Below are 21347 nucleotides of genomic sequence, written 5' to 3' on the forward strand. Positions count from 1 at the left end.
ATTAAAATTCAACATCAAGAAATTGAACTGCCGATGGCAAGGATTAAATATATAAGAGTGTTAGTAGGACAGAGAGTTCTAAGGCAAGCAGCAGAAAAAAAAACGAGCAAAAACAGTGGAAATAAAAGTAATCCCCCAGTTGCGCGTGGAAGTTTAAAATGTTTGAAATATTTCGCTTATTATGTAGACACGAACAAACCAGAAGAAATTGAAAATATGCTGCCACTGCCGGTGGGACCCAGGAAAAACCGTTTTGGCGACCGCAACAGTTCATGAACACGGTCTGAAGGGTGGCCTTTCGGGTAGGCTGGAGTTAATTTAAACTTTAGTCATGTTTTCCCGAACTTTGGCATCCGCGCGCACCCTTCCACGTGGGAAGTCGCTTCACGGAGGATGCGTTGATGTAGTCGCAAGAAGAAGGTCCTTCGTTGGCAGAGTTATGATATATCGTAAAACCGCAGCGCGAAAGCACACATTTTTGACATGCGAAGTGCCACAAAAGCACAACGTGTGATCCGGAACGTGTGCTCACCTGTCAATGGAAAAGGTCGCTTACCATGTAGCGACTGCCGGTGATTCTTGACGTCAAACGTCACAATTTTGTCTCATTAGCAGCATGGTTTCGATGGTAAACTTGATTAGATTTCTAATTACGGGTACATATACACAACCCCCCCCCAACACCCAAATATATGCACGTGCGACGGGGACCAGCAGTGTATTAAGGGGATAATCCTTGGGCAGGCAACAGAACGAAACGGATGGTTCCGGAAGGGCCGACCCTCGCTTTTGCTGCTTAATTCATGGCCTCAAATCAACTGTCACTCTTTGCTGTCACAGATGTGACTGAGGGTTTCCAGTGCGATGCGGTGTGTACGGGAAAAGTATACGTGTGTCCTGAAGCGCGCAAGAGAAAGCGCCTAAATTTATGCTCATTTGGTACATTTTAGTCCTACCGGCACCTGCCCATAAACCAACGGGGGCTAATTGTTTCTTTTCATCCAAACCTCAGACTCTGCAACGAGGACACAACACACGTACACACACACACACACGCGTGCATGACTTCCGGGTTTTGTTTTTGGCCCAAAAATTAATTACATTTTTGATCCCATCGGGAGACCTTTTCCATGTCGTTCCGTGTATTCCCTTTCTCGACATAAGTTCCCGACGTCTTAGCAATCGGAAAAAGGAAAAGATCAGGACCGTTCCGCTGTTTCCAAACGTCTTCATGTCTACCGGGATGAACCGAGAGTGGGGCAGACGTGTTTGCCGGAAAAAGGGGGAAATTATATTTAGTTATTTTGCTCGGTGAAAAAAGAAAGTGGAATCGCCAAGAAAAATCTCGATACCAATTATGCGACCCTGCATTTGTCGTTTGCTGGTTGGCGCCGTATTGTGTGCGAGTCTCCAACGGGTAACTAAGGGTGCGAGTGTCACTGCCTTCCCAGACGGCCATTTTTCCTCTTTTGGGGTGGCTTCTCGCATTCTGGCTTTTTGTCTCGCCCGAACCGTACAGACACATTCTAATACAGGCAATGGCAGCATTTCTCGTGGAGCGGAAAAATGGCATTCCGATGCTTAAGGAAGCTCGGTAGGAGTCGTTTGCAAAGAAACCCATTCGTCATGGTGTCTTAACGATGCAATCGTCTGCAGCCGTTCACGATCCAGCTTCCCCTTGCCGACTGCGCCGTACCGTGTGTTTTATTTCATTTCCTCCCTTTTTGCTCCGGTGGGGTTCATTTTCGCCATTTTCCGGGGGGGAGTAGGCCATTGTCATTACTGCGGATGGAAGAATCGTTTAAACGGTTGAACGGATGCAGGGCATGCGTCGGTACTATTCGGTTGTCGAGGTGTGAAAGGCAGCTCGGTTCCGGAGCTTTAAAAGCGGTGGGTGCCGATAAAGGAAAATTGCACACCATGATGGTGGAAAGTCAACCTTAAATGAAGGCACAGTAATGCATGTGTCATGTGTGTCGCTTTGCTAGGGTGAAGTATTTCTATACGATTCAATTGTTATTCTCGCCTACTGAGCGGTTAGGAAAAGGATCATCCGTGTAGGAACGATTTTTTTTTGCTGGGAGAAAATGAAAGTAGAAAGGGAAACTGTATGACGTAGCTCATGTGCACACCCGTCACATAAAGCAAATGAATTTTTAAATAAATTCAAATGGAATGTTCCGAATCATCAAAGCACTACTGAAGGACAGACACCCTTCACACGCAAAAAAAGTGTTTTCAAAGGGCATAAAGCAAATGGTGTCATTTCATTGGAATTTATTTATATCGGGACATGTCTCGTCCACAAAAAATAGGGGAAAGATGGAAAAAGTACACAGAAATCTCGTATACCTTTTCGGGGAAAGGCCATTTCCACGCGGTGATGAGCATTTATGCGCTTTCATTGATGCTGTTCCAAGTACATTAAAGCATAAACAGCCAGGTCTACTGCATTGGTTTTCCCGCTTAGGCCGCATTGCGCGTATGGACGCATGGATACAATAAGCGACGCTAATTTTGCAACCAATTTCCATAAGCCATAAAGCCGGTGAGTGGTCACGCTGCGTGAGATCAATTACACGATAATACGGCGTGGTAATATGATTTGGTTTGGGAAAAGCAAATTGCGACTCGCCAAATTCATCTAAATTAGCGTAATTAACCACACTTGATGTGCGAATTCGTTTCAATTAAAATTACAGTCGGAAAAGCGGAAACGGCCAAACGGAGCGGTGTAAGACGGGACGCATCGATTGAACAGTTCAAAATAAGGCTCGGCCGTGGTCGCGCGTCGCCGAGCGGCAGGATCAAACTGCAATGGAGGTGCAACCAGATGGTTATAATCGAAAATGGTACGAATCGAATTGAAGCTCTGTGTGGTTGGTTCATCTTTGAATTTCCACACCCCCCGTTAGAGTGTGGTGTTCTGGTGGGAAATGTTCGGTGCACAAAAGGGGCACATTTCGCTTTCCGGCCGTTCGGTCACCTCTGCACACGCCATGGACTACCGGTATGTGGTCGACAAAACCAGGGGGAGTTTCAAGGGGGAAATATTTTTTAATTTAATATTTTGAAAATCGCTCTTGAATGGGATTTTTTTAACTGGTTTTTCGTATGGTGGCCTTTTTTTGTGGCCTATCTAGCTCTGTTGGCTGGAGTTTTACAAGTGGTTCTGTGTGTTGGAAAAAAGCCTCACAAGGGCGGAATCGAAACCAATGCACATTTGCCTCGCACGCTGATTCTGCCGACAGGCTAAAGGTACGTGTGCACATTGGACACACATGAAAGTAGTTCGTGTGGGAATGGGCAAAGTGGAATTGTAAAATCAGATTATCAGACTGCGGGCTGTTTCTGTAATTGGCAAAACGGGAACAAAGCTTGCGAGCGTACGGCCGGGTAACGACGCACAGGGCCAACGTGTTTTGTGTCATTAGAAATTGATTTAAATGGGAATGCAAGTGAGTTTGGGTGAAGGGCCCACGGTATCGTACGGTAAGAATTCTGTCCCTGCCACAGTCACACCCCTTGCGGAGATTAGAGACGTCCCACGCGGAGCGTTTGCTAGAGGGTGGCAAATTTGGCAAAGCCGAATGTTGATTGCAGGTTGAAGAGGGAATATTGCCGCTCACAACCGGAACCGGAATTGGAGTACGCACCGGAATGACGACCCGCACCCGCACGGAGAACCTGCTTAACGAGGGAGTGTTTGATTCTTTGTGTTATACATTTTTTTTGGCCAACTTAATTCTTCGGAGAATGTTACATTAAGAGACCAACGCAATCCATTTGGCGCAGCAAGTGAAGCATAAATTATGGTGCTCTTAGATAAAGCAATCCTTCCTATGCGCCCTCTTTGAGCAGAAAACTGACGTTAAATTGCTGGTTTATATTATATAGCCTGAAGGGAATGGGGTAGTGGGGATAATATATTTTATATTTAAATTGAATCTCTATGATTGTTATTAAAATACTGTCAAATTGAATCTAAATGAAGTAACGAATCAATCGAAGCAGTGGTACTCAAAACCGGGGCAGTATCGGTTCCGGGATACTGGGCCGAATGAAGCTGTGCAATGGATTTGATTGGTGTATGGCGATATTATGATATATTAATTAGATTACCGTTTTGATTTGTCCGGCAGAGCGTTTGCTCGTTGGCGCATTTGTCTTGCAGACCGATCTGCTCCTGGGGAATATATCATGCGTGATTGATGGGCGTGAAGTGGTATGAATATGCATGTCGGGAAATGTAGCATCCAGGTGGAAATTCTCCGTAACGCCCGGCTGAGTTACCCGAAGTCCGGGAGCGAGTTGATTTAGTGCGTAATGCCAAATATTGTTCACCGATTGATTGTGCCGCACCGATCGGGAAGACGGAACCGGAACGGACCGGCTAATGGTGTTAAGAAGCGGGCCGAAAGTCAGCGACGCGTGTCCACTGCCATCTCGCGCGCTGTCGTAGGCGTCTGTGCACTTCAATCAAATTAATTAAATTGCATTAACAAGTTAAACAGAAAGTTCCGTCAGTGCCAGTCGGAAGGGCACGCAGGAGTACACGAACTTGGGTAAAATTCTGGATTCTAGGCAAATAATCATCATCAGCAGCAGAGAGCCAGCTAGCCAGTCATCGCTCGAGTTACTCTCAAGATGCGCACCGCACACGGCGCTAAGATGAAACGAGAAGAGCAAGAGAGCACGGCACCGTTCTCGTCACGCGAGGCGGATCGGAATAGGGAAAGTTTCCGGCCAGCCGGAAGTTGCTGTTTTCGCCGAACCATCCCCCGAAGCTGGTCGGTTCTTTCGCGCAGCCTGTTCTAAAGTCTCCCTACCCTCGGTGTCGCATCAGTTAGCGACACCCCATCAATTTTCGCATCATAATTTAAATTAACATATTTCCATCCTAAAGAAGTTAGCGCTAGCGAGAGCGACGCACACCGAAGCAGGACTGTTGTGAAAGAAAACAAAACCCTGCTGCTGCCGGCTGGGGGAACAAACAAATTTCGTAACGAAGTAACCTAGTAAGAGGGGCCCAAAAAAACGGACGTTGCTTGGGACACACCATCCACCGCTAAACGACGCACAGGGCCAACGTGTTTTGTGTCATTAGAAATTGATTTAAATGGGAATGCAAGTGAGTTTGGGTGAAGGGCCCACGGTATCGTACGGTAAGAATTCTGTCCCTGCCACAGTCACACCCCTTGCGGAGATTAGAGACGTCCCACGCGGAGCGTTTGCTAGAGGGTGGCAAATTTGGCAAAGCCGAATGTTGATTGCAGGTTGAAGAGGGAATATTGCCGCTCACAACCGGAACCGGAATTGGAGTACGCACCGGAATGACGACCCGCACCCGCACGGAGAACCTGCTTAACGAGGGAGTGTTTGATTCTTTGTGTTATACATTTTTTTTGGCCAACTTAATTCTTCGGAGAATGTTACATTAAGAGACCAACGCAATCCATTTGGCGCAGCAAGTGAAGCATAAATTATGGTGCTCTTAGATAAAGCAATCCTTCCTATGCGCCCTCTTTGAGCAGAAAACTGACGTTAAATTGCTGGTTTATATTATATAGCCTGAAGGGAATGTCGCTCTTTTGGAATGTTAGAATGGCCAGCGGGAGGCAGCGGACCCGACGATACACATCGCTGCCTCCCAGGAAAGGGTGGCACTGCTTTCAAGTGCATCCGGTTCCGTCCACCTCAAGGGCGTGTTTGAGGCAGGCTCACACAGAGGTGGTTACGAAATCGAGCAATTGCATTCACCGGTACAAGTACATGGCATCCCAGTGTCACATCAATTTGTATGCTAACTGTTAACACAAATATTTAATTATCCGTTCGTGAACGAGATGATACGCATTAGGGCGAGCTTCAGGAATCTGTTTGAGTGGGGTTTTCCGCTGCAAAATCTATCCAGCCAGTGCGGTGTGGTGTATTGATTTGTGAACACCACTGCTCATCAACTGTCGAACAGGACATCACTTGCTCCAGTGCCGTAGCTGCGGTCTAGGCATGACGGCATTGCTCGTACTCGTGCCCTTGTACGCAACATTTATCAAAAGGCCGACCGTTCTCGGTTCGTCCTAGGGGCAACAGAAAAACCCTGCTCAGATGGCGTACGATAAGCAGTGCAATTTCCGAGGCACCAGAACTTCCGAAAAACTAACGATCGCAACAGCTGCTGCAGGCTCGCTGACTGGCCCTACTGGGGCCCAACCCGAAAGACCTGCAAGAAGCAGCCAGAAGCAGCGCTGTCAAATAAACGTCTGGCCGTTGTCGTTGTCCCGGCGAACGAATCTATTGCACCGTTGTCCCCGTGGAGATCCCCGCCGACCCCGTGGACTGGGGTGCGAACCTCGCCGTGGAAACACTTCAAATCACATGCAGCAATCAAAACAGGATGTCGTTGTGGACGACATTTTGGTTGTGCCGTCGGGACATGTTGGGGGGAGGCGGGGGAGACTCATTTTGTGCGGTCGGTTGTTTGGATGTTTTGGTCTATCAGAAAGAAAATGGCATATGTGATGTATGTCGGGCGACCGCGAACGAAATCAATTCATCAAAATTCATTTTTCCTGAACAGTGGCGGGGATTTGCGTTGGCCGGACGGATGGAAAGATCACAACAGGATGACGGTCCGCTTTGACAGAGCACTTGTTGTTTGGCTAGATGTCCGAGTGTTGGTGTTCCGCTTCGCGTTAAGGTTTGTGTTGCTGTTTGCTGCTTCTGCCTAGATCCAAAGGGTTGGATAGCGTTGATTTAGTTCACCAACTGTAGATCTGCCGCCACGGTTCGAATCAGCAAAATAATTGGAACGATACAGGTCTGGTGTGGCATTGCTTTGAAGTTTAGCTGGTGCGTCGGGTGCGTCGGGTGGTTGAAGGTTTTTTGGGGTAGTTTACTTTATACTTAAAGAGCGCCGAGCTGGACGAGTTGTTATCGAAAAACAGCCATTCGCTCGGCGTGTTTGTGTGCGGCTAATTGAAATGCTTCACATCTCATTGGAGCCGGCACATTAAAAAGGTATGTTAAATGAAGCAAAATGCTGCTGACCCGCGTGTAAAAGGGACCATGCACTTCAACCTATCGATAAAGTGCACGGTGGAATGGGGATTCGAGGACACGGGGACACCACCGGCTCGTGCTGCTAGGTGAGCATTCGATTCGTCAGAGTGCTACTGCTGCTGCTGCTGCTGCTGCTGTATGGTCATGAAAAAGTAATGCCGATTGTAAACGGAAATAATATAAAAGGGTAAAAGCATTAAATGTTTGATGCCTTCAAACGATGCTTTTTGCGAGCACGATGCGTTTGCAGGCGAATAACAACATCACCCTCATCATGCTGATCCGTCTCGCTGGCGTTCTCCGGTGCTTTTTAGATGATGGATTATTTGATAGATGCACAACATATCACATGATGTATGCCCCTGCCGTCAAGGGGCCACAGCTCCGTTCGGTCGGGTTGCGCTGATGCATCGAAATGGGGGCAGCGCACTGGTACGTTCGTTTGGCCTCGTCCATCCGGCCATCGTTTGCACCGAACCTGGCTCGAAGTCCTGGCAAGATGGACATGGGATCTCACGGTAGGGATGAATAATTGATATCGGTTTTATGTCGAAGGTGGAACGGTTCTTTGCCTGCCTACCCTTGCCTACACAGCCTGCAATGTGTCCTCCAACATCACTCTAGTTCATTACCCGTTCGGGTGAGCATCATTTAAGCTAATTGCTACATAGTTACCATTTCAATCATGTCCCTTCCCACTCCCCAGGGATGCATCGAGAGAGGAGGGACAGCAAAAAAAAAAAGCTGTACCGGAAGGAGCATTATTGTCCACACTGGTTGAGTGACCTTTAGAGCGAAGTCCTCGTTGATGTGCGTTACAGAAGGCACCAGGGATATGGTACCAGAATTTAGATACGGATTCTACACCAATTCCATCTGACCGTGCTGGCACAGAGTGAGGATTCTAATTAACGAAAAAAGCAAAAGACACAACAGCGATTTTGCCAGATTGCAAACAACGAGCACATCGTGTATTCGATGCGTGTTCGTTTATCGTTTCAACCCCGCGAAAAAAAAGGTGCCGGCAAAGGGCAAAGCAGTTGGGACATCATTAATTTTGCAGAATTTTTTGCAGCCTTTTTTTTGTTTTTTGAAGCGTCGTCCTCCGGTGGCGCCACCACCACAAAATGTCCTCAGGTTCGTTTGAATTGTTTGAGAGAGTTCTGTTTTTTTTTGTTTTGTTCGTTGTTGCAGTGTTGGGAGGTGCTTCGTTCGGGATTTTTTTTAATAAACGAACGTATGGCACGACCGTGTCCACCCGATAAATAGCGTAATTGATCCGAAATGAAGTAGCAGCTGGTGTTAATTGGGAGTTATATGCATCCTACCATCCGGGTGAGACCCGAAACCATGAAGATGGAGCAAATTGGTATGCTCGATGGTGCGTTTTGTTGTAGTGATGGGTTGAATGGAGCAGTTCCGATTCGTATGCTACTAGTGTGATTTCAGGTTCGACTCTGGGGAACTGCAATCATCGGTTTCGCTCAGATTCGCCAGCAACCGTACGGAATCGTCTGGAACCGTCGGAATCATAGTCCGTCGATGTGAGTGGTATTGGGTTCAAATATTTTATTTCAACTATCGTCATTTTACATACACAAAAACATTTTAGTTTTTAAACCGACGGACGAATGTTGCCGAATGAATTCGACGGGTTCGATAGTTCCGAACTGTATTTCCGAACTGTTCCGATAGTTCCACACGGTTTGAAGGTATCCAAAGGATCCGAAAGTTCCATAATGATCCAACGATTTCGGTCAGTCCCCAACGGTTTCGCTGTTTCCAATCAAACCTGCCTTCCGGAACAGGGTTCGATATTTTCGGAACATCTTCGGTTTTTGACTAATTTCGTCCATCTCTAGTTTGCGGGTGTTGTTCCCTGTGTCATGATCAAAATGATTGTCACAAAGCTTTTGGGTGAGTTGGGTGCGACAGAAATTTGCATACGTTTGGAAGATCCGGCTGTGGAAATAATTGGTAACAAATATAATAATGTTATGCTTATTTTCAAGAATTCAACAAAAAAAATCAGTGCGCATAATTGTAACAGCCCAATGTGACACCAACTCGTTTTGCTCGACCATCTGGTGGATGTTTGTTATGGTTTTATTTTTCTCTTAAAGTTGATATCGTTTCTCTTAAAGGCAATTGTTGGTGTTGGTGTGACTGCAACCGTTGGCAAATTACTTTGCAGTGCGCGTTCTTTTAATGCCTACCTTTATAGTCATGTTTTAATATTTGAATTCAAACTCGCAACAGCAACGCCATCAAACGATGCGCTGCGTCACTGAGTGTGTGCCGAACAAGGTGTGTGCGCAGCGCATCGGTGGTTCGAAGATTTGGTAGCAAGTAATTTGATTTTACAGCACCGTAATCTACACAACATCGTGCAAATAACCGTTTGCCCGGGCATTATCTGCGACAACGGTTGAACGGGGTTCCGGGTAGGAAGGGATCGTTTCCGCTTTCATCCATAAACATATCCGCCGAAACCTAACGATAATGGTTGCGCACTTCCAGCTAATGTCGCACGATAGAGTCGCATCGCATCGCCATCGTAGAATGGCTAGAATCCCAAGATGACCGGGAAGGCTACCGCTGCTTAAATTATTCATTACAAAGTTTCGTGTGCATGCCCTCAGGACGTTCGTGGAACACCGAGCAGGACAGCGTTGAAGGCTTTAAATCGGAATGGCGGTGCAACAGAGTTGCTAGAAATTGGTGTTGGTTGGTAGCATCTCTTGCGCATCTCAGGCAAGGAAGTCTCACCTTTGAAGATGCCACCAACAGGAAAAAGTTTACTGATGAATCACCTCAAAATTGCTGATGTGAATTTTTAATCAAGTTTAGTGCTCGTGCAGCGCGCTCCAAAATGTTCAACCAAACACGGCGACACGAATCCTTTCATCTATTCGGGCCGAATCGTCGAAATTCCGGATTTCGGGTTTGAATGTGGTGCAACACAATCAAAGGAAACAAGAGAGCTGAAACAACAAACGCAAAACGGGGTTTTTGGTGGAAAATAAACCTAATCTTTCTGCTCTTACCTTCCCAATTGGTGGACGTCGTTTCTTTTACTGCTGTTGTTTTGTTCCACCATTTTTTTTTGCGTTATTTATTTATGCAGATCTACAGATAACATGTATCTAACCGAGCCTATCGCTTTTGGCCGGGGAATGTGCGTTTAGTCATAGGGCGCACGGAAGTCCTACCGGCAGGCAAAAACGGCACGACGATCTTTGAATATATGTGCAAAATCGGGAAAAACAACCACTCAACCCAAGCGCCCCGATAGCTTTCGGGGCGCGCACACAATGAAAGACCATCGAGACACGGTCATTAGGATGGATGCTGGAACGGCAGGCCCTTTGGGTATAGAAAATGAGTTACGTTCTGGGGGGGATGTCCTGCCACCGCCCGGGTCCACACCCGTGGACAGAAACAGAACGGGATAAATATTCATTTATGCATTGAAATGTGGCCCTCGCTCTTCAGTGAGCACGTGTTTTGATGGGCAAAACATGTGTTTTGCTTTACATTCGCCTCAAATTGTCAGGTACGGTACGGACGCGAAGCGTTTTCGGCAGGGGATGGGCGGGTGTGCCTTTTTGTATGACCGAGCTGGAGGTCAGATTAGTCGGATTGTTTAGCAGCCGGCGTATCGAGTGCAGGGAAATGTCTAACCATCCTTCACCGCCGGATGGCTGTGGCCAAGGACTCGATTAATTCATCAATTTTGTACGATGCCGTGCGAGGAGTAAAGACCATCAGCAGGCACGCTCTGACCTGGGCATGGCCGCTGTGGTTACGGTTGTTGGTTTTTTCGTTACGCACTCGAAAAGTGAGGAAAATATTTTCCTTAAATTAGCAATTCTGAACATTGCATAACATTTTTGCCCCATTAGCATAGGCAAAACCGGGGGCGGATGCTGAGCCAGTTGTGTGAGTGTGTGTGTTTCGTAATCGAAACGCTTCTCACATTTCTGGTCTTTGCGGCATGCACGTACACGGGCCCAAAAAATAAAATGGATACGATTTTATTTAAATCTTGCGTGTGCACGGTTTTCATCAAGCACGAACACCCGAAAATGCACAGATATGTTGATAGCGCGTCGAATCGAATTGAGTTAAATTGCTGATTGCAAAAAGTGGGCCGGTTACAGCGTGCATACTTTACCGGTTGTGCATAAATTAAGCCGGAATATTGAGCCATTGTACGAAACCGCTACAAAACCACCGTTCCGAGGGATTCCGAGGGTTTTGCGCCGTACCCGGGGACAGTTTGTGAAACATATTTTCCTACCGGGCAAGCATGAATGCTTTCACGCAGGCGAAAGTTTGCGGTCTCACTGGGTCTCCCGTGTTTGTATTTATGCTAATCGCATTTTCTACTCAAACAAATCAAAGGCTTGCCGGGAGGTGGAGGCTAACGCGGCATATCATGAGCGGAGGCATATCATCGACAATGTTTGGTGGTGGTGGTTTTAATTTTATATTCAAATTGAATGTATTTCTAATCACCGCACTCTGTAGGGAGATCGAGAGCAGCCGATGGAGTCGTCGACTAGCAGCAGGCGGCAATCGGCGGGGCAAGCGAAATTGGGGTGGGTGGGAGATATTCATGACAGTAAGTTGAGCCATTGTTTGATCCACTATTTGTCGTCGGGTGATGAAATGAAATTAATTAAGACCACCTCTAGGTGCTACCCTAATTAAGAATAAGATTTGAATGTTAATGAAGGATGGGCTCCGGCCCACCGGCCGGATACTTGTCGCAAGGAACGGGAGGTCCTCCGGGCGGAAGTTATATCTTGAGATCAAATAGTGTGCCGGGACGAGCGAATGGGGTTGCACTGAAACTGTTGCTTTGCAACGGAGTAGTATTTGCAGCCACGCCTTGCATGGAAACAATTTTAATCTCTGAAACGTCTAGATGGTCCGTTTCCACACAGCTTCCTTGACCGGTCGGAGCCAGTCTTCAAAGCCTTCGAGGAAGGAATGTTCACCGTTTCCGGCAATATTTATGCTGCACTGCACTCGGCAAAACTTCCAGCCCGTTGATGGTCCCGATTTCATGAATACCCAGCAAATGTCGAGTGTGCGGGCGGCGTTTGATTCGAGCGTGCCTTCCCCGAGAACACGGATGCGGCCTCGGGCAAAACAAACGAAATATATTTCCACCTCTCAGCAGCAACCGGCGCCTCGGTAGCCTTCAGTAGTTGGGCAAACTATTGCAACCCGAGCGGGACGGAACTGCCCTTCCAGATTTCTTGTCCTAGTTTACGATGAAAAATTTTCCTCGCTTAGGGCCATCGCAAAAATCGCAGAAAGAAGCAAATTGTGATGAACGGAAAATGTGCTGGCAAGGGCTGAAGCACAACGGTACGGTTTCGCTTGGAACGGGCAGCAGATACAGATACACCTCGCATCGCACTCCGCTTTCGGCCACATACTCTCCTACACTTGCGCTTCCTGTCCCGGATACACTTAGTCGGAACGGTCAAGAAACAGAAGGTGCAATCATAAAAAGATCTGACTTCTGTGCGCGCGGCGTACCGGCCTGGAAAGGAGGCGAAAAGTCTTATGAAAAATCCTCGGAAACTTTGGTAAAATATTTCCTTCCGCATGTCGCTAACGCAGCGCAGGGCAGCGTGGTGCTGGTAGGATTGCTTATCCTGTCCACTGTTTTTTTTTTTGCCGGACGCTGATATGGATCTGTTTCGTAGATGTTCTACGATTGCGAATGTTGTGCCCAGAACCATCCCGGCCCGGTTTCGCCGGGGTCCATGTATGTGACTGGGCTGCCTGTTGTTGCTGGCAAATGTTCTTTCTTCCTTTTTGATTGGTGATAAAACAAGTTGACAGCATTGAAATACCGTAAAAGCGATTCGCTCGGTGTACAAAGGAACATTTCTGCCGTCTTATCACATACACACACACACACACATGAGCGCCGGCTTTTGCACCAGATACTTCCGGTGGCACTGGCATTGACGGACGGGCGGATGGACGGATCACTTTGCTGAATGATGATATTTCGCTTCGCCTTTTTGTTTTGCAGCTATTTCTTGCTTTCCGTTTTCCGTGATTACTTTCGCAATATAAATCGCTATTGCGTACGATATCGTGCCACTTCCGGGGCCTGGCCGACGGAATCAGATCCGTCGAAGACGATGCACGATTCTCGGTTAGTTGGGTCGCCCGTTCCGACTGTGTACTGTACAGTGGAAAGAACGGAAAGCAAAAGTCCACCAGAAAGGTCCGGGAGGCAATGGAAAGGATATTACATTTTGATTTTGTACCCAAGAGGTTTCGTGGAGAGAACCCAAGGGTAGCCAACGTGCGAAACCGTGAATCCAAACCGGATAACATATCTCCGGACCGGATCGATTGAAGTGTGAGAATTTGATTGCCAGCCTTCATATTAATCCCTTCCAGAAACTCTCTTTTGTTTTATTTAGCACTCTTTATCGGGGGGAGTGTTTTTTTTTTTTGGGAGGGCCAAAAAAGGACGCCCTACAATGAAACGATTGCAACGTGTTTAGTGCTGAATGATGGCTATTTGGCAGCAGCTGTTGAAGTTTTTCCGAAAGCAAACGTCAAACACTTCATATTTACGTCCCGACCGGCAGTGAATGGTTAGAACATGGAGCACGGTTACCAGCACGGAACACCAAAAAATCCGCACCCTTTCCTCCAACAACGGTGGCGCAAATGGTGGCAGCACAGTGCTCGGTCAGGTGAAACTAATTGACCGAAATCGTGACATTTATAAATGGGAGAAAAATTTACTTTACGAAAACTGCTTAAAAAGCGTAATCGTTGTCGCCTTCCATGTCGCTATGTAACCGTGCCAGGTTATGGAAACCACCGGAAAAATAATACAAAAAAGAAGGTGTGGAAAACATCATCCTCGATGGCCAGCCAGTGTGAACCCGAATGGGTGGTGGCAGCAGCAAACAAAAAAAAAACTCGCCAGCACAATACACACCGTGGCGTACGGTGCATGTTTTGATGTCGTAGAACCTGATGTTTCCACGTCAGAACACTCCACTGTTCTGAGCACAGCATCCGGGCATCCGGGCCGTGATGAGTGCTAGTCGTGGCGAGTGGTGGCGGTGTGTCGGGGCCCATTTGTAACCATGTCAACCAAATATTTACCTTCCCACGTAAAACCGTACCAAACGGTTGGACGATCGGGCACGAACGCAGCGCACAGTGATGGCTGGGATGGAAATTAAATGCCCAACCATTCGGTAAGCATTTGTCAGCGAGCAGTAGCTGAACGTCAGCGACTAAGGATGTGCTTTGCTAGAGTTGCGAACACACACACAAACACTGGCCAGTGTTGGTGCTAGTGTTGGTGTGCGGGCTTTTCCGCGGACGCGACGCAACTGCCGGCGTGTTTAGATGGCGGCATGACCAGGAAAATGGGGGTGTGCCATTATCTCGGGATTGGTCAAACGTTCGATGGACTGACGGAAAATGGACCGGTCGGGTGCCACCGGGGAGGGGGGAGGGGAAAAACAGCATTCGTTCGTCGGAGTCGGTTCGCGAAACTCGCACCAGACTGCAATTAATAAGCAGGATCCACAAAGGTGACAGAGTACATCCTAGGTGGACGAGGTGTGCTTCGGTGCGGAACGAAGGCTCACAAGCGGTGGCAGTTTAACGAAATATTTGCTTACATTTACCACACACACATCTCGTCTCGCTTCCGACTCACCCAACACCAGGACACCGCAAATCGCACCGTTGTCGCTGACGAATGGTGTACGAACGATGTGAATGCGTGTTTAATCTGCCCGCTTGAAAGCCACCCATCAGCCCTTGTCACGATGACATCTCGATGTTTAGTCGTTCGTTTTACGTCCCGTTCCGTTTCGTGCGCTTTTCACGGTTTGCTGGTTGCCGGCAGCGGTGTGCGATCGTGACATATCAGGTGGCCCCACGGTGCATGCACGAGGGTACCACGGAGCGCCAGCGTATAATTTAAACTCCAAGCTCGGTGGGTGGTGCGAATAAACAGCAACAGCAAAAAAGGGCGTAAGTGTAAATTGGAAATCGCGTGTAGTAGTTTAGCAGCGCAAGGCTAATGCGGCGGATAATTTGAATGCGCGATAAAGTATGTGATGTTCGTGCACTTAAGTAATTATCCCAAGCACTATGTCTGTCATGAGGGTTGCAACATTGGTGTAAATCTGTGTTCCCGTGCCGAGAAATTATTGGCAATTGCAATGCGTATTTGTTTGCAATGAAAGGAGGTGAGGATTCGTGGGAACTCCTATATTAATATTTATATCCACGGAAGGTGTGAAATGTTCAACTAATTAGTTTTTGTTTTCATTAGTCTGCACTTTTTATCTGTATGTTTGGAGTTGGTGGGGGAGATGGTTTCTTACAATTATAAAGCGTAAAATGACGAACGACGACAATAATTAGGCCGACTTTGAATGGATATGAAAGCAAACTTAAGAGATTAGCATGATTGTAGTAGATGCTCTGATTAATGTTTCATCGAAAGGAGTCTGTTGATCGTATTTTAAGGGACATCATCTCAGGGACATTTCAGAAGAATATCTAGTAGACGGGAAAGATCTGTAAAGTCTTTGTCTTATGGTGTCCAGTCGATCCCATCATTTATGTAAGCAACTTGGCAGCAGAGGAGTTAGATAGGAAAAAAAAAACCTGGAGTAGGAAAGATCTCTTTAAAAGTTGGTACCATCAAAGTTATCAAAAAAGTATAATTTGCCAAGACACACACACAATATTCTTATTCTACGCGTCATCCTCTCGGCGTTACGATGGAAGTTCCTCGCTTCTCGATGGAGCATGAAATTGTTCGAATGTTTTTCACATGGTGGTACCCAATCAAAGGATAACGTTATCAAATTTCTCGTATAAAATTTACAACAGAACTGTGAAACTCGTATGAAATATCGTTAGAATCAGTGTGTTTCTTAAAGTGTGCTACATTTTATAGCAATTCTGATTGAAATACTGAATTTAAAAGCGCTTTAAAGCAGTAAACCAAAACAGCGAGGCTTTAGCAAATGTGAAATTTGATGAGGATTAAGAAAGTTTCTAATGAACAGTATTTAATGACTTCAAACATTTCCATGTTGACGGCAAGCAATATGTACCATCGCTGATCCGATTTGCTGTGGCAATATGTTTTGATACGTTTGCAGGCAGAAACTGTATCCTTCCCGCAGGGTTGGTTGCCTCCGACGCATTATAAACTTGGTGTTCAATAGTAAAAACAAAAAAAAAGCGTGTGGAATTTGAACCTGCCAGCGGATTCCTGCCACGCGTCACATCATCCCCGCGAGGGCCGTTCACCCCAAATCCGCCAGCCATCCGGACGCTTTATTTGTACCATCGGAGACAAACAAAGCTACGATGACACGTGTATTTTGGGCGATTTAAAAAAAAAAATAAAAACCGAGGGAGAAAAAAAAAGAAAAGCACGCGCATTCCACTTTGCAATCATCATGTTTTTATCTTGCCGCGCCATTACCACATGCCGCCTGCCGTCCGCCTGAAAAAAAAAACGGATGTCTTGTGGTGCGTTATTTGTAGGATGATTGTGGAAGCAAGCTGGAAGCGAGTAGGAAGAAAGAAAAAGAAAGTCGTTTATGCGAAACGAATCGACTGCAATGGTGCAGGATTGGGTTTTTAGTAGTTTCCAGCACCGCGGGAGGGTTTATTTTGCCCGCTTCCGCCGATAGGAGATTTATACCGTATTACTAAACCTCGGGTTGCTGTATACGCGTGGGGGAGGGGGAGGGATGTTCGAACTCATGTCGTGGCTCATGGCGTATGGCGTTTTGGTTTGGCCCATTTGTGCCCTTCAGCAAGTTCACATAATATTGTGCTGCATGGTGTCAGTTTTATTCGACTTTTCTTCGAGAACCCGTTTTCTTCCACCCCGCTCCCGGAAGGGTGACTTCCCAGAGCTCGTGCGACACACGCGGAGGTCAAAGATTTATGTTATTCGTTTTTCGGTATTTGTATGTACCGCGGAATGGAAGTTAATAAATTTAGTTTCTAATGTTATTGGTTATGCATGGCAGATCTAGTGTAGACAAAGGGGGAGTGAAAAAAAAACTGGAACACAAGAACCAAATGAAGAAAAAAAAAGCAAATAAATACTTCTGTATCAAATAAGTTAAACGAACACACATGCACATGCTCGCAGTTCTTGCATCGGCCGGAAGAAACGTCATTTCGACGGTCGCCCACCCACCCATAAATGGTTGGTGGTTTGTGATGGTTTTTCTTTCGCCGAAGAACATGCGAATCCATTTTATTTTATTCGCCGTTCCGCCATCCGCCATCCCGGTGCCTCTTCTGCTCCCAGTGCCTTTATTTTAGTGTGTATCCCGTGCGCTATTTTATTGAAATAAAGGGATTTTCTTTATGTTGCAGTCCCGGATCACACACCACCTGAAGGGTGGCGATGCAATGTGCTACGCTGCTCCAAAGCGGCAAATGTGTACAAGGAAAGAACACGTGTTTAGTTTTTTACTTTTCGGCGCTTGACGCTCACCCGCACCGACAGCCGAAGGTGCAGTGGAACACCGCCTCGTGAGGGGGGGAAATGGGTGCGAATTCATTTGTGCGACGGAAGAGAGCCTGGTCAGCCGCGTTTTTATTTCCGTTTTAATCCGACGAGGTATCCGTCGCATCGCAGTGTCATTTCCACTAGTGTGCTCGTTTCACTCTGACACGGTCGGCACCTAACAGGAACGAACAGTGCACGCGCTGGGTGGTGGCACCATTTTTGCAATTGCGTCCTTATGCCAGTGCCGGTATGTCGTTGCACGACGGTGGACACCGGTTGGAAGACAATTTCCTCCACGGGCCAGAGCAACTTGCCACTGCTGTGTGTGGGGGTGTGTGTTTGTGCACGACAGGCGGCACGAACCACGCGCAAGGTGTGGCAACTAAAAACAAGGAGGTCGCATCTGGCGGACCGGAGCCGGCGGCTGGTTGCCCCCATCCTGGTGAGTGTATGCTTTTGTGGAAGCACTTTTTCCCCGGAACGACATTTTCCGGTTTTTCGGATGAAAGTTTTTCGTAGCACCAGTTTTTCGTGGCTACCGGTGCTGCATGGGGCTAAGAAGCGGTGGCAAATCAGTGGCAGTCACAATCGTCCTCGTCGGTAAGCAGTGGTGGAGGCGGCCGGTGGAGTAGGTTGGGCGGTATAGGTTAGTCTTGGTCGTAGTAGTTTGCCACTATTTGTTGAGGTTAGCGCAAACGAATGAATTCGTCCGTTTCTTCCGTACGAAAACCCGTGCCCGTTGTTGCTGTGCGGAACCGGAAGACAACCGGGTTTGCGGATGCGGCACGTTGTACTGCGGGCGGGGGTTTGCGGTTGTCAAGAACTGCACGGTTCATGTCATCTCAGTGTAAAGGAACTCCGTTCCATGGTGGCAAAAACCCATGTCCTCCGTAATGCCGTGAGCTTCTGTTTTTCTACCTTTTTTTTACACGACTCCCGCTCCCCGGACTAGACATTCTACCAGGGCACGTTCAGCTCCATGAGCGGACTCACAGAATCAAAAGCATCGGAAAAGATTATCCAATTTTTCGGGTGCCAAGAGCGAAGGTGTGCACGGGCATTGAGGTTTTCCCTGGTGCGGTTTTACTTAGTGTAGAGACTAAGTTTTCCCTGATTTTTCCACAAGCCAATGTTTTGGGCCTTGGTGAAGTTACTTGGTGGAGGCTTTCGGGAGTGCCGAGGGCAAGAGACACGGTGTAGACACATGGATAAGTTTTTCGCGCACGAACTGTTGGTATTCTCGCTCGGTACGATCAGGAAGAGGACTAGCAGAGACTTGGCTAATTTAGGTGGCTGTTCGACTATTCGGCTGCCACTGTCATGGACTGGGGTTTATTGAATCGGATAGTTTTATCCGGTCGATTCTCGTTACATTCGCCGTGAGCACTCCGTCTACATCAGATAAATTACCGTAGATCAACCGAAACGTCGTGATGACTAGACTTTTCATTGAGTTAGGCAGGGATTTCTTGGGAAGGGAAATCGATGGTTTTCTTGAGAACAGAATGGTTGATTACCATTGTACCAATTGTGAAGTGAACATAACGAGTCACGAAAGTTGGATACAATCGGTTGATAGTAATGGCATAACAGTTTACAATAACTGGAAATTTGAAGAACTTGCAAAAGAAGCGATAGGGAAGATTGTTGATCTAATATTGGAAATAGAATAGAAGCTTTCGCTACAGTTACATGACAAGCAACGAACTGTACTTGATGTAACACATATCGCACGTACGGCTGGCAGTGACGTTCCACTTGGGCTAGAGAACTTAAAAAAGCACAAAAAAAAAGGACAACTATTAATATGAAACGTTCTTAGAGCGCGTGGCACATTGCGGTTCGTTATTGTTCGACGCGTATTGCATGTCACTTTAGTTATCTCGACACTCTTGACATGTGACCCAGTCCTTCGCGCAAGCAGCCACCGCAATGGAGCATCGCGGCAAAAAGAATCTACTGTAGTACTTCAGCGAAGAAACAGCACGAAGAACGTCACGGCATGTCGCTCAAGACGGTGTACCCCAAACCCCAACACCCAGAGCGGATACCATCCGCACATATGTCAGCTTATATTGCGAAGCGCCGGTCGGGCGCAAAGCGCTCCGTACGCTTGAAGGATGACAATCAACGTATCTTCTTGCGATATGACATTCGAATGATTGTGGTTTGCTATCACGCCGGGATGCGTGTGTTACGGCGTAGTTGTGTGGGTTGAGCTAAACGACGTAAAGCTACAATGCGGATCAGGCAGGCAGGCAGGCAGACAGGCAGGGAGACAGGCAGAACAAACAGAGGCCCCGCACTGGCATGACTGTTTGAATTGTTTGAATGGAAAAAGCTTCATCATACTTTTCCATGACACAATTTAGCGCCAATAGCAGAACAAAAGAGCTTGGATAAACATTCTGCCTGCGCGGTCCCATTCCGCGCCCACAGGTTCCACGGGCTTTCCCGCCTTTTTTTTTAGTCGTACGCTAAGATGCGGTGCAAAATGTTACCGCAAAATAAATATCATCATTCCAGTTGCGTTGGAATTGAGATTGAAAAACTATTTCCCACCAAGCGAAAACAGGCGAAGCAAAAAAGGATTCAACTTCGCCCGGGTCCAGCAGGTGGGGAGAGGGTCGCAGAGGAGGAGCTGGGTGGGGCGACGGGGATTGGAATAATGTATAAGTGGAACTGGAAAGTTGGCAGATTTTTCGTGAAATGATATCAGCGCCATAACGAGCAGGCTGGGCGGGCGCGTCGCGCTCCTTTGGCAGAGGGAAATTGGTAAGTTTTTCTTTTACTTTCGCTGCGAGTCAAGGCAGCGAAGCGAACGCGAACTGAGTGGCACGATTTTCCGCACTTGCTCATTGCGTTCACTGCCTGCCGTCTTAGCAAGAAGAAACCGGCTTGAATGGAAGTGTCTATAGAGAAAGAACAACAATTGCATTCGGTGGCGGGTGCTCGGTGCGGCCGCCACACAATGAAGGCTAGAGAATGAAAACCGCGTAAAACCTGGTTAAAATGAAACAATAGATGAATCGGACGCGGTTGGCTATAGCAACGGATTGAGTTCTGGCAGGAACCCACCGCTTCCCGCTGTGCTGTGCCATGGTGATTGGTGAATTATTCCATTGGATCGACCAAGAACAAAAACAAAAAAAACAAAAGAAAACAAGAAGAGACTGAAAATTGGAAACGGCACAAGTTTGTGTAGAAGTTCAGTTTCGCTCAATTATTTTCCATTAAAATATATATCACCTTCTGGTCTTTTTTTTGCATTTCGGCGCGTACGAAGCGAATGTTTAGTGGGCGCCCGTTTTGTGCCATATGGTTTTAAGCATTAGTACGTCCGAATGGAGCGTTTGCCAAGAATTGCGTGGAGTTCCCGGGCTTCGGGCATTTGAAACCAATCAATAAGGACCTCCGGATCGTGGGATTATGCAACAACGACCTTGGGGCACGATTCCGGAAGATAATCAATAGCGTCTAATAGTGCCACGTATAAGCAGAGGCTGTTGTCGTCTGATGATCGGAGGAAGAGCAAGATAAATCATCGACCTAATTGAAAGGACGTTCAATTAAACCAAAAACCTTATTATCGTCGGTTGGGTGGCTGGGAACGGATTGAAAAATCAGCAGGTCGGCTAATAGTTTCGACAGCATCGTCGTGCTAAGGACCAGGGCAGGGATGTGGAAAGGCTTCGGGGGCAGGATGAAGGTCAAAGCA

The sequence above is a fragment of the Anopheles marshallii genome, chromosome 2, assembly GCF_943734725.1.
Source record: "Anopheles marshallii chromosome 2, idAnoMarsDA_429_01, whole genome shotgun sequence".
Taxonomy (NCBI): domain Eukaryota; kingdom Metazoa; phylum Arthropoda; class Insecta; order Diptera; family Culicidae; genus Anopheles; species Anopheles marshallii.